Source organism: Ischnura elegans, chromosome 3 (genome assembly GCF_921293095.1).
Source record: "Ischnura elegans chromosome 3, ioIscEleg1.1, whole genome shotgun sequence".
NCBI lineage: Eukaryota > Metazoa > Arthropoda > Insecta > Odonata > Coenagrionidae > Ischnura > Ischnura elegans.
Window position 1 is genome coordinate 70,148,981 of NC_060248.1, and position 15,316 is coordinate 70,164,296.

Genomic DNA, 15,316 nt, shown 5'->3' on the forward strand with positions numbered 1-15,316 from the left:
TGATTAAGGGCTCGCTTAATCTACGACGCGACGCAGTATGTATTTAAATCTAGATGCACTCGCAACATTATTCGGGATACATGAATCAGCGGTGTGAATTACGCTGCCACCTACAGAGACCATTATGACCCGTTTCCTTCGACTCGCGGATGTCGAGGCCTCGCCCCCCAAGCCATTTCCCCATCCTGTTCCTCCATTCGCCTCTCTAGAACCGGCCGCTTTGCTAGTGCCTTCTTAGATGATGTGTCCTCCGTAACATCCCCTCCTGTACCTTCCTCCTTGACAAGCTTTTCCTGTGCCCTCCCACTCCCATTTGCCAACATGCCTTATCTCATATCATGTACCGAAATTCTTTAGTTTGAAATTGTTTGCCCCAATATTAATGGAATTATCATGTCCAGTTTTGCCCAGTATTTAGTAAAATCTTGCGGTAGCTGAAGTATCGCTGAAGTATTTTTTCATTATTATTAATCTTATTTTTGTTAGTTGGAACCCCCTAGTAGGAATTAAATTGCCTTAGAGATACTCATATTCTGACATCTGACCAATGCTTGTATATGATTTTGATATTACATGAAAGTGGAATAATTATAATTACAAACTTTATTACTAATACGAACAACGTTAAATTGAGTATTATTATTGTGTGTTTTTAATTTTGTTTACAAATAATGCTGAAACGCCGTAATCCATACATTGTGCGCTTTCTCAAAATCCCCTTCTTAAACTTGCACTAAGAAATTTTTCACAATAAGCGCTAATGTATAATACTTGTGAAAGTGTACTTAAATGACTGAAAAGAACCGTTAATCAAGGACGGTAAACGTTTTCTTACTTAGCAACATCCGTAGATATCCCGCCCTTCACTTGCTCCTACCCTCCCACCTTGACGAATCACGCTCCCTCCTCCTCTCCCCCAAGTTACTTTGCATATTAAACCCGAATAGCGGTGACCATTCAAAGTGTCGCTTGAGAAATGGCGACGAGGTGGAAGAGGAGTAGTGAGGGTAGGGGAGGAGGATCGTTGAGGAGGACAGCGTAGTGGGGTTGGGTTTGCGTCTTAGGTGAGAAGGAGCAGGAGGACGAGGTGGTGGTGAAGGCTTTGGTGGTGGGGTGGTGTGTAACGGGCGAGAGAGTGAAAGGGTGATTTCCAAGGAGGATGGCTCGGAGGAGGCGGAAAACGCGGAGGTTTCGGTCGGTAGCCGGTAGGGGTTGGTGGTGAGGACGTAGGCGGGGGAAGGGGTTGAAGGATGGAGGTGTCGTGTCCCCGCAGCCCCTCTGGGAGGTTGTTGAGCGTGGGGTTGCTTTATAGGGGCGCCGGGAAGGATGGGAAGGGTAGCTCGCTAAGGTGTTCGAAAGGATGGGGGCAGGAGTGGGGACCGATTCCTCCCGGTCGTTGTTGGGATGAGGAGTTCGAAAGGGCCCCGAAGAGACTCCGAACAGTGGTTCATAAACCGTCGTAGCTGGATGCATATTTTATCACCATCGGGCGAAACTTGAAACAACCATTGGGTTATGATAAATGTTTTATCAGTGGGTGATTTAAGTGCCGATCGTATTGTGACGTAACAGCAACAAACGGATGAGTATGCATGATGCATTTTTTCTCATAGTTTTATTCCGAGAAGGGGATATAAAATAGTATTCGCAGATATTTTCATAAGTGGTTAAAATAGTTGATTTAACAAATTGATTATATTTATTTATAGCGTGCCATTTTCATGTAAACCCCATGCTAATGTTCGCGTGATTGGGAATTGCAGTGCTTTCTACTGATAAATAGCTCTTTGCACCAATTATCTCTTAACTAATATAGAGGGTTGCTAGTATTAACAATTTTAATTGTCTAGAATCAAACTTTAAAACATTTAACTATTTACTGTATGAGATCAATGCTCCCGTGTTAATTATTTATTATGCCACTGATTATATTCTTTTCCAAAGCCTATTGTAAGTACCTATTGCAGCGTTTATAACCAGAAAACCAATGATAAAGTTTTGAATATGATTATTGATTTGCTATAAAAATTAACAAGTTCTTATTGAAATGGATTTTTAAGGTAAAAATGGAAAGTAGTTCTAAGGGAAATATTAAAAAAAAAATGTTTCAAGCAATAATAAGGTGAATAGTCTTCATTGATTGAATCAAGAATAACCTTATCAGTATTTGGGATGACAAGGGGGAGAGATTGTGACCCTATATTAATTTGTGCCCGTTTCACATTGATAAATACCACCGTTTCATGCATAGCCATCGCCATGAATATTCGATCAGGCGTTCATTAGTTTTTTTTTCTAATAATAAATTGTAATTTCCAATTAATGTGGCTTTACTGTAACATACATGGTCCATGATGATAATAAATACAGAATTAGGTTCAAATACATATTGGTACCGATCCAATTTTGTGATAGGAGAATCTTATATACATAGGAGAAGACGACATTAGGTATCTGCGGAATTTGAATCGTCATTTAATATTTTAAATCATTGGCAATAAAGTATTCCAATTAGTAACGCCATAACTATTTTCTAATTCTCAAATGCCGCTTAGTTAATGGCCAGTTAGTTTATCGCATTAAGTTTTATTCAGGTCATGCACAACTATGCTACAGTTTTGTTATGAATATTCTGGGAAGAAAGTTTTACAAATGGGAATAGGGGAGTAGTTTGTTCACCGAAGTCACGGAGCATGAATTTTTTTTATGAAACCCAAAAGAATATGGGGATAAAAATGGAGTTGGAAAAATTGAACCAATGAGCAAGAATAGGAGATGGAAATGTACTAAAGGAAGGTTCAGGATTAGTTAATAGGCACGGGAGGAAAGGTCTAAGGGGGAGGGTCGAGAGAGACTTTAGATGGAAGGCTAGTACCGAGAATCATGACGCGACAGAGCAAATGGAAGGGAAAGAAAGGGTTGTCAACGAACGGGTAGGTCGGGTGGGTGAGTGAACGAGGGCGGCGGGGAGAGGGTGGATTGAAAGGGTGGCGAGGAGGAAATCATAAGAAAGGATAACGGAGGGGAGCTTGGAGTCGACTGCGAGACAGAGGAGGCGAAAGCGGAGAGGATTCAAGATGCGTCGAAACTATCAGTCGGGTCGGACGGGCATGAGGGAAAGGGTTTTGGGCTCGAAGGTATGGTTTCACGTTGACGGATGGAGTTGGGCACCAAGACGAAGGTTGGATGAGGGATGGTTGCGGATTGCTTGGCTCGGTGGAAGGAGTTCTTCCTTGAAGGGGGGAGTAAGGGGTCGGCGACATTCGGAAGGGAAACTCAAGTCGAATGGAAGACCTGACGCTGCTTAGCATTCCATCTTCGATTCCACGCCAAAGCGTTCATTAAATTAGGTGGGGAGGGGGTGTGGAGGGAAAGGGGAATGTGGCGAAAAGGGGGTGGTGGTGCTGCTTCATCCTCCACCCTCTCAGGCACTCCCCCCACTGTTTTTAGCCCAAGGATCTCGGTTTGGCTGATGGGTGGGTTGGGAGGTGGTGGAGAGGGAGAAGTTTGAATATTGAGGATGGATGGGAGGGCTGGGACGTGGCGGAGGGTTCGGTTGGACGGCTCCGAAAGAATATGATAGCGACTGGGGAGTTTGAGGAGGCGGAAGCATCTGAGGTGGAAGCCTGTGGGTGGGTAGGTGTGCCAAGTTGGAAGTTCCCGACGCTGGGGAGGGGAGCTTCTCGAGAGACTTATGGCTGATTGACGGCTAATTTAATGGGGTAATTGTTGACCGACTTTTAAGTGAAAGTGTGAGGCACTCTTGAATATTTTAAGAGCAGTACTTGGTATTTGTTGTCTATAAAGAGAAATATTGCTTACTTTGTTTATTTAAAATCGGAAATTTTTAATTTATCATGTTTTTTTTTTCATTTTATCAGCAAAAACTGCCTGCACACAATATGCATCTATTTCAGTTACTTGCTGGTATGATAGTTTTTTATCAAGAGCAATGTGAAATAATCATCTGCACTGTAAAATACATCACTGGCTAAAATATTATGTGAATCATCATAATCGTTATATTACTTTAGTTTCGTCTGAAAGAGTGGAAAGCTGAGACAGCCTGTTAATAGTTGCAAAATGAAGTCTACTGTAGTTAATTTTGATGCTTTTGCCGTTAACTGTTATGGATCTATTCCTACCAACTTATAAAATCAAGAAGCTTGATATAGTTGATATAACTTTGTGGGCATCTGCATCAAGCTTTAATCCTAGTTCACTTCGGAAACTTTGAAAAATATTTGAATTAGTATGAAAATTGAATCGTGTTTAATAAAACGACGATAGCCAACGGAAATATCTACGGTCGAAATCAGCATTAAAAACAAATATTTTTATTACTCAGTCAACATAACGTATGTGATACTTACATAAAGTATGGAATCAATCGTCAGCCTATTTTAGCGTATTGTTTCATTAGTCATATGCTGCAATTAGATTTTTAACAGATAGAATATTTCGTACGATTCGCCACGTTATAATATTTTAATTGACCGAGGTAGAATAAATTAATTATACCTAAGTCGATGCAGAGCTGAGAAATTACGGTGAGTGGATGTATCTGTTTCCTCCCTTGAACGCCTGCATTTCTCTGCGAAAGCTACCATCCGAACTATTGCAACCCATATGCTAATTATGCCACAGAAAATGATCCATTGTGATGCAACGCGTGATTATGCACTCCACAAAATCACGTAATACTCCATTACGGTCACAACCTCACAACTCCTTTCTCGATATCTCCATATTTCCTTCGACTTATGGTGAATGCTTTCCATGGACCCCACACCGGTCGCCTATCTTCAAGGCGCGGCATGTGGCGGCGGCCAAGGCGAGAGAGTAGGCGGCGGCCTACTCTCTCGCTGAGGAAGCGCAAATGGCTGACTCGAAAAAAATCTGTTCCAGTCTATTTGTGATTTTTAAATCTCGGCTGCTGAAACTATATTGATATCCCCATTGATTTCTGCATGCGATTTCAAATGATATCACAAAATAATCACGGTTCTCTCACAAGTGCTCGTTGGGTCAAATTTTGCACTTATTTGATAAAAAAGTCCAAGTAACTTCCCGTAAATCATAAAAGCAAAATCCCTTTTCAGATGTTTTTGGGGCTATATTTAAATTTTCACCGTCGATATTTAGTAGGTTATAAATTTTATATTTTAAAAATCATGCATCTGTCATTGTGTTTCTATTATAGCCATTATTTATTTCTGCCTTTGTTCCTCGTAGCCTTTTATCTCTGGTTTGTTTCAAGAGCCTGTTAGCTGTTATTGTCCTCTTTACATTTTTTATAAATCACATAATTTCTTTGTTATTTTGGTAGTATTTTTGACATTGTCATATATATCTTCGTAGACAGAACGGCGTAGAATGTCAAAAAAGTCACTGTTTTACTCTGTATTTTTACTGTAATAATTCTAAGGATACGTAACAATAAAACCATTACGAGACACCTGAATTGAGAATTTAAAAAAAATTATACTTAGTTCCTTTAGGAAATTATAAAATTTTTCGCTCTATTTGGTGCATAAATCTATCTCCAAATATCTTTATTGTTGCAGCTAATAATTTATAAAAATAAGTAATAATTACCATTCACTCGTAGAATAATTTGAAAATGAGGAGGTTCACAATAGAACACTTTGTGTGAACTTTGTATCCTTTAAAATTCTCTCTCAATACTGTTAGTAATTGCACCTTATCGATAGGTATTTCATAATTTTCGTCCTCTTTGCAAGAATTAATATCGAAAGGATTTTTAAAAAACTAGCAATTAAAGAAAAAAATCATTTTAGGTAGTCGTCTGATTCTCCAAATTTTTTTCCATGTCCGTATGGTTTGTGAGATAGCATTAAGGGGGTAGGGTTGCTCCTTTCTCTGCCAGCGGATCGGGGGATGGCCGACGGGTTAGGATATGGGTGCTTCGGCTTGTCGAGAGGGAAGGCATGGAAAGGCGGAGCTCCCTCGCGATATTGCGTCTGAGAGCAAACACCCCCCCGTGACCAACCGACGTGCCTTGAAGAGGGCCTGCCGGGAGAGGGAGAGAGGGTCACCATACAACGGATTCCGCCGAACCCCCCATACTCCTCCGACAGAGAATCATCCTCAGTCCCACCCACACATCTCTTTCCCCTCTCCTTTCTCCCATTACTCCGTGGAAGAGTGGGTTGAACAATGAGATGAACAGAGAAGAGAGGGTAGGAAGGGGGGTAGATGGGGTTTGAAATACGTGTTCAACCCCTTCAAATTTCACGGACCCTCGAAAAACCTAAATAAAAAACACCATCCTTTGCTCTCTTTTTCCTCCATCTCTCTCTCTCTGTCCATCTCAGTCGGGACGCCCTCGGAAGCCGATGGGAGAATGTCCCTGGCTGCATTCTCATCTACGCCTCGACAGCCGGGGCCGAAAAATCCGCGCATCTCTCTCTCTCACTCTTCCTATCCGTATCTCCTCCTCGTTGGGGGTCTTTTAACATGGCTCTCAAAAACTGGCCACTTCTTTCTTCCCCCGCCGCGAGGCCTTTCCTTCCCCTTCCCTTTTTCCCCGACCGGCATGATCCGCACCACCACATCGCAACAGACACCGAAAGGGCCCGCTCCTCCTCATCCTACACATCTCGCAGGTCCCCTCTCTAGACGCAGAGGAGGTGGTGGTGGCGATTCGGGGGTGATGACGTTGGGGGGTGGGCAGGCAGTGAATTACCGCGGGGCACCAGTAGGAAAAAAACAGCCAGCTCCATATGTGAACTGCACACACTCTTCACCCTACCACCGCCGCTTTCTAACCTCATATGGCTCCTCCTCATGTCCCTCTTCCCCCGGGTTCCGATTATACCACCCTCCATTCCCATTCCTTTCCCTTCTGTACTCGTTTGCAGACCTATACTTTCTGCCCGCCGCCCGCGCTTGAATACAATCCCAAGGTCCTTCGACTACCGTCTGCGATTGCAGTCTTTTTTCTACTATCTGCGTCTCCTCACCACTCTCGTGAGCGTCTGTACGTGAATGAACGTCGTCCTCACTGCACATGGGTGCATTTGGTGATAAGAATTCATCAAATCACTCTTTAGGAATAAACCTATTTGTGAACGCTCCCTGGAATTAAATACGCTGGTATTTCAAATATGCCAAATGATGTTTTTCTGATATTTTTCCAATGGACGTTATTACGCTGTCCCTGAAAACTGTACTGGGAGACCTCTCCTTTTTGCATAAAATTATTCCTTCAGATACCTCTGTGGAAGTTGTTTTACACTGAATTTGTTTTGGCGAGGACGTTAATTCGAAGATAGTTCGTTTGTAGTGTTTTCATCCAAGCTGTGGTGAAATGTTGTGAAAAATTAACTTGAAATTTTTAATTAAATAGGCACTGCTGTGCCACATCCACATCCATGAATTCAAGCTCAAAGGCCCTTTTTCTTCCTTATCTGCAATTGGGGTCTTCTTATATTATCTGGGTCTTCCCTGTTCCAGAGTAGTCTTAGAGGCGGATATTTTACTATGGTTATCTCTTCCCCACAAATTCGTGAACCAGCCTTATTCATATTTCCAGAAACTCCAGCCTCTGTCTAACCGATCTGTTGTCATTCGCCGAAAGTTCACCATTTCCTCCTCAGGTTACTGCACTTTTCGTTGCCCCTCAGTTCCGCAATAACGGTCCGCCGTGTAGGTGATCGACTTTGACTTATCAAAGCCCCTTTCTTCTTCATGCATAGTTAATATATTATGTGGGGTTTTGCCTAGTTCAATTCCTTGGATGCGATATGATGTTGTAATGAAATTCATATGAATGTTATTGCTTCGAAAATATTGCCTGAATTAGATTATTTGAATAGGTATCATACCCCTCATCATTTTATTTTTTGGGGCTCAACTTTTTTGTTTCTTTTTTTTAATTTCTGCTCCTATCTACCCATCCTTTTCGAGTGGCATCCCTCTCACTATTCCATTTACATATTTCTTCCCTACTCAGTGTCCCTCTGCCGGAGACTTACCCTCTGCTTTCTTCACTTGAAGTACGTGCTCCACAGTGACGCTTCATCTCGCACCTAATGTGTATGCCTCTTAGTTTCTCCATTCAAGTGATCTTCAATATCATTCAATGGCTTCTGGTCTACTTTCACGCTACGGGTACTCCAATATCCTATACGGTATACACACGCACTAGGTATAATAATTTTTATATACTTGATAATTCAGCTGTATTTATTCAAGACACCTCTTGCCAAGGGTGAGTTTCGCTTTAATTGCTAAGTATATTTCAAATTGGTTGCATAGTTTTTGGCCTATTTTACCTTCACATGGATCCAGTTACCTGAATTATTTATCATGGAAATTCATTTAAGCCTGAGAAATAGCCGTCGTTGTTCAACACTCTCATTGAAATGGAAGGGCAACTCATCTGCTTCCTGCGCTGCTCCTTTCCGAGATCAAGGATAATTTCACTCCCTTAAACATACTAACAGTAAGCGAGGTATCTAGTTTTTTTCCGGTGATACGGCAGCAGATCAAAGTCCTTCTGGAGGGGGAGGATTTATATGAATAGGTCGATGAGTAATAGTATCCATATGTATAGTCAATCTTGGATACTGTGCGGGTAACATTAAAGAATTTTCGGCATAGTAATTGAAGTAATGGATTCAGGCTGGGCAGTCTTGATTCATTTAAGAAGACAATAGGTCCTGTTCTTTACTTCATTCTAGTGTGAACCCTAATTTTTCTCATATTTATTGCCAAATTTGTACTAAGAAACAATACAAACCGGGAAATAAAGGAGTTGATATAACCGCGCTTATGTAGCCTAATGCATACCAAGATAAAGTGCCGAAGTACCCTTTTCTCCAAGGGTTTACCGAACTTGAAATCTGAATTCTTATAGTTACTGAAACTGTTGAAAATGAAATAGTCTTTGGTAACCCAGGCATATAATCATTCCTTCAATCTTAAATTGGAATTCTGACCGTCTTAGCCACACAAAATTTGGCCTTGCTAGAGTGGGCACTTCACTGGTTAGTGAAACGGCGTCGCCACTCTTGTAATGCCCAATAAGCAGGGCGCATTTCCATATATCACGAGCATTTTTCGACCGTGGACAGCAATGTGCGCAAAGTGGCTCGGTTTCCTTAATTTTTCGCGTAAATCACCTCGTGGGTGTGCTCTTAGGGAGCGGTTGAAACATTTTGGTTAATCTGTGCCTGCTCTCCCCCTTCCCCTCAACAACTTTCAAATAAATACTGGGGAGGCAAAAATCCGGGGAGAGAAGAAAAATGCTACTAGGAAGGTCTTACCCTTTTTCTTATTAACAGAGACTTATTGGAGCGACACTGAACACAAGGCGACCAAATAAGGGTGGGGGACTCGTAGCTGGCCGTTCACCATCGGGGCCGGGGTTGAAGGCCGGAGAGAGGGGATGATTTGCCCGGCCGGTCCTGCAGTGACGGCGTTGAGCTTGTTGGCGTCGGCCCTCTTCGCGTCGAGGTTTGCAATTACGCTGCACTGCTTGAGTTAAGGGGAGGACCCGCGGCTTCCGTTGGGGAGTTGGGCACCGCCACATTGGGCCTTCTCAGAGTTGGGGATGCCCTTAGAAAAAAGGTCGGATAGAAAGAGAGTGGGAAGTCTTCTGAAGAGGTTGGGCCGAGATTGCGGTTTCTGTGAGAGAAATATTTATTTCCGTGCAGAAGAGAAAAGCGGTGGATTGGATAAAATTTTGGGGTTTACAGGGGGCAGAGAAAGGGATAAATACAGGGAAAAGATAGGGGTGATGCAAGTACTTTCTCAAAGAGTAACAGTGTATCTTTTCTGGAGTGATTCTCGGGTTTTAGACATTTCAACAATCATAGGTATTTACTTGTACTTTTAAACTAATGTTTAACTCCGCATATGATTGGATATGACGCTCATATATTCTTATCTTTATATTTTATCTCTACCTCACTAATTGGTTTTCAAACGATGATTTTCACTTTAAAGTCATGCGAAATAAGGTGTAAATTTCTAATTCCGTCTACACTTGAACCTACGAACGTCGGTTTAGCAGCTGTCCCGCTACCACTGAGCGGGAGAGTTTATTGGGAAACTGTTTTGTATAACAGTGTTGTAATCATTACTTACAAATTAGGTACGTATTATTCGTACTTCATAAAAACGATATAACCTATAAATTCCATTGGTGGCCGAGGTTTTGCGCTCACTTAGCTACTCCGCGTTTATATTTAAACTGCAAGTTATAAGCATTCTGTTCACCAGACTGTTGAAGAAGAGTTAAAAAGAAAAGAAATGATGATTGCTATGAAGGGAAAAAGGTCTCTTCGAATGTGAATTTTGGCATGGTAAAGGGTTGTCCGCGGCGGAAGGTTAAGGATTCGGAAGGAGGAGTTGGCGCACTCGGGGAGTATTGCGATGAGGACAAGGGTGGGGTAGAAAGCAAAGGGTTGTGGTTTTCGGTTAAGGGAACAGATGGCGCCTGAAGAAGTGGACTGAAAATAGTTTTGAGGACAAAAAGGGGTTCTGTAGGAGAGATAAAAGGAGGGCCGAGTGGATATGCGGAAGATAAAGAGTCGTATCAGACGCTTTCTCTGAGGGAAGAGGAGGGAGCTATCCGAGCGACCAAGAGCGCCCGTTTTCGAGAAATAGGGAGGAGGTGGTGGCAGTTTAATGGGCCCATACTTGGCAAAACGAAGCAAGGGCCGCAGCAACCCAATAATTGAATTTGAATTGGTGTGACCATGTTCAGCCTAAATGCAAAACTTACTGTCAAAAAACCATGCTGTAATTTGACCGCAGCAAAGAGCCAGACTTGAGGGTTGGTGACTCGTGGTATATGGCTTTGTTGCCCTTGAAATAATATCGCTTCCAGACTTCAACCTTTGCCCCTACTGTTTGCGCAATTACTTTTTTTTTAATAGCCTTGATTATTGAAACTCTGACATTGTGCGCACCATTTTATCAAGGGCATTTTTTCACATTTCCCCCAGCTAATTATATCTTATGACATTTAGTTAGTATTCCTTTAAAACCAAATACCTATTTATTTTTCGGTGGAACACCAATATATCTATGCTATAATAATAAAATACAACAATTTTTTTCACAGAATCGTAACAACTTCGCTAATAAAAATTACAGATACCGTAATTATAATACTCATTCTCTGATGGTTAGCCGAGACTGTTTTGAGCTACGTCGGCAATTAAAGTATATGAATAATTTTAATTGACCGACCGAAATTCTCTGTAGGCATTGCATGGCTGTGGCATAAGAAAAACTTACAAAGGAGGTTCTTAAACGTCAAAAGTTGACAGTCAACAGTTCGTAGTCGAATCTCAAAGTACACATGGCTATTTAATGACAGTTTTTAGATGATGGTTTATTTGGTGAAAATTTCAGTATTCCATTCTTATTTTTGGTTTCAGATACATTGCTGCCTAGCGATGCACATTCTTATGCGTAAAGCTAATCAAGAAAAATTATTGGAGGATATCTTGTATAAAGCGCAGAGTATGAGATTGGTAAATTAATTGGAAGAAACGTGTAAAATATGGAAGGAGTAATAATATCTAATATTATTTTACCCTCCATCATCCCAATTGAGTAACCTCATTTTTTTTGCTTTCGTAATACTTCTAACCACGTAAAAATTAAATACTTAGCGAATGATTCCTGCTTCATGTTTATTTGGTAAACGGTACACTGTTCTTCTATCACGCGGAAGACATTTCACGTATAAAACTTTTAAATTTCTTTTTTGCCTGAAGTCGCTGGACCATATTCCTTAAGTTATCGCGCATTTTTTTTTCTCGGGGGAAAACTGTGTTCCCACAAAACGAATGACTTTTTCCATACACTGTGTCATTTTCCTGCTGTTTGAATACTGAATCTGTATATGCTTGCTCTTGGAGAAGGCGATCGTAAAAATCATAATGTGAACGAATACCCTTGAGAGTTACGGCCGTGGGTGTTCCTTCCGTTCGAATGAAATTTTTGTTACCGCTCGATAAATACACTCGGGGAAATACGAAGGCCTCGTGAGTGTTTCTCTCTCTCTCTGCTGCTGGTGCCTGCAATAATAGCTGTCTCCGGGATGTATTGAAGATATCTGATATTTGACCGGACTAAACCGACCGTGAGGGAGATTTTCAGTCTCCTAAGGGGAGAGGGCAAGTTGGAGGAGGAGAGCGGAGGGGGTTCTGGCTGGATCTGTGGGGACAAAAGGCAGTTAAGGTCGGAGATCCGCTGGAGGTGAAGGGATGCGGTTGTTGGATTTGATTCCAGTGAGTCAATGATTCAGGCAGGAAAAAGCGATGGAAAACAGGCAATGCTCTATAGCTCGGGAAAATACGAAAGCCTCGTGGGTATATTGGCTCTTCATAATTGCCGTCTGTTCGGATTGGCAAAAAAGAAGACGCTTATTTTAGTTATTTCTATTTCCATTTCTGTGTGTCCAGCTTCGTAGGTCCATATTCGAAATCTCAAACTTATCGAGGGTGATTATTTTTTTTATAAAATTACGTAAAATGGCAAGATATTTAGAAAATGTGTTATGCTTCCAGAGTGAATGTTTAGAAACTACTCTTTTTGGAGAAATTCTACGCTTTCATTTGATCGCAGAAATGTCCATCTCGACGTAGAAATGCTTTCTTCTTGCATGTCACGTTTTGATTACGTCTGTGGCTAAGTCCGCCATCAATATTCGTGGTCTTTCTGCCTCATCCTCCCTTAATTCTCCAATCTGCCGTAAAAAAGCTACCCTCTTTTCCTTATAAAAATAAAATATCCAAATCCACTTTCATTCCACCAATTGCGCTTCAAATTGGCCTCTTGCCCAATGGCAGGGAGGGATTCGGAACGCCCACCTCTCCGTCGTAAAGTGAGCCTCCGATAAAATAATATCAAGGAATCTCTCCCCAATACACTATAAGGATGTGCGCGCACGCACTCGTTCGCTATACATGCGATTTTTCTTTTTTTTACTCAAGTCGTATCCCTTGCGCACACGCCATTTTATTTGCATACATTTACATATACACATTTGCTTTGTGTCCTTGCGTTTATCCGCTCCGATACATTTTATTGCAACCCTAAAGCCCCCTGGACGTCCTCTCCACATACCCCTCGGCAATTTACTTGAGACCAATGCCTTTCTATCATCCGTTGATGGGGGATGGAAAATTTGTTTCATATAGATTGTTTAGGTTTGTGTGTGCATAGAAATTTGTAATATATATAGTGTAACATTTGTCTGCCAAAATTTATTTAAAAGCTGAAGTTACTACTACGTTTTGCACATGACCTGGTAATCCAAACATCGCTATGCATGAAGCGCATGGGGTGAATTACTGGTTCTATCAGGTGGTATGGACGCATAAAAGTTTGTAAATCCTAAGCAATGATGTCATTTATTTAGTAGAATGCAAAGAGCAATATTAAGAATTCTTATAGGTCGATTTTAATTGGCTGTGTTTATGTTGGGATAATATACAGATATTATTTCAAATAAATATGGATTTAATGGTTGATATTGGGAACCAATCGTAAATTAGGAATATTGGAGGAGTAAATAAGCCTTCACATGGAAAATTGTCACGTACTTTTGGCGAATGCAATGGTGGCTACACTATAAGGTAAGCGTATAGCCTTCAAACTCCCGAAGGACGTACTCTCATTTTTCCCGAGTAGAATCGTGTGCAGCTTGAGTTTACGCTCCTCAGGTACCGTTTGGTGAAGTTGAATCATTTATCGAATTACAACTAGCAGTCCTTATGGAAGAATAATCTCTGTGCCAATAAGCTTTCTGTACCGTGAGAAGAAGCTTAATTCGTTACACTTATCTCTTGACCTAGCCTTAGCACATCTTTCTTCCGCCCTAAAGGGTATGACTGGCTGCGTGGTTAAGTACCTGTTTTGTATCCAATATCAAAAGGGAATAAGTTGAAAATTTAACGTAAAAGAAAGTAAAATTCTTGGAGATATATGTAAGTAGGAGCTGATAGTGGCTTAGGTTGTGTAAGTCTGGGAAGGGGAATGATCGGGGAAAAATATAAAGTGACTGAAGATATAAGAGAACGGAGTTGGATACCGAAGGGCTATGAACTTTCATAACTATAATATTTACTCATCTCATATTAGCAGCATATCTTCTTCGGCCAGCATTTCGTTTCCTTGTTCCCATAGTGATTAAACCGCTGTCAAATTGGTCGTTTTTCACACTCTATCGTTTTTGTCCGCGGCGGCTGATAGTTTATATCAGTAATTTTATTTTTTGGTCAATATTAGACAATTCAGTGACCATTCGCGACATATAGATCCCTCTGTAATGCTTTTTTCTTACTACCACATAAGCATCTAAAGCCATGTAAACTTTTGGTCATCGATAAAATGCTTAAACTTATTAATATTCGGTCTCTTCCTCATTATTTAGAGGTATCCACATTAAGCATCTTCATTTATATTCTACAAATTTACATGAACTATTATAAAACTGATAACTATAAATCAAAAGTCGTGGTATTTTGACTGTGCGTTGAGATAGATAACAAAATTGTAGTTAGGTACCACTGAAATTATGTTTTATAAACTTAATTATAGCCAGTCCAATAAAAATAACTTTATTTAGATTTGTCCACTGTTTTGCAAATATTCATCAGGGATATACTCTAGCTGTGCTATAAAAAATTGACCTACTATATCCTACCTAACATAAAATTATATTCTTTTGAATTTGATTAAGCTAGGCGATGCATTTTTTGTATTCAATATTTGAATTTGATTGTAAATAATTAATTTCATCTTATTATACCTCTTATATTATAATCCCTTCTGGTTTAAAGATCTGAATAAAATTTGATCACACACATTTCTTCAGAGGAAAGACATTTTTACTCAATCAACTTATATAGAACTTTTTCTGCGATTGCTACGAATTTTTATTTTACAGTTAGCCTTTTGGGCTGTTACCTATGCTATCAAAAATTGTCCTACCTACCCCAATGTTTCATTCAGACGATTTTAATGAAGTTTAGAAATATATACAGCCTAGTATTCAATATTTGAATTTCTAGGGCCCATTTAATTTTTCCTTTTATATTATCATGCCTCCTCGTAAAACTGACTCGTAGATACTGCTTAGAAGTATATATTTTAATTTAATATTTATAGTTAGTTGAGTTTCATTTTCCATTTTGTATCACTATCTCTCCTAGTAAAAGTGAATACATTTCAATCATGCACATTTTTTTAAGAAAACAATACGGAAGTGACAGCACAATCTACTTAAATTGAATTCGATCCTCCGCTTAAAATTGAAACAAAATTC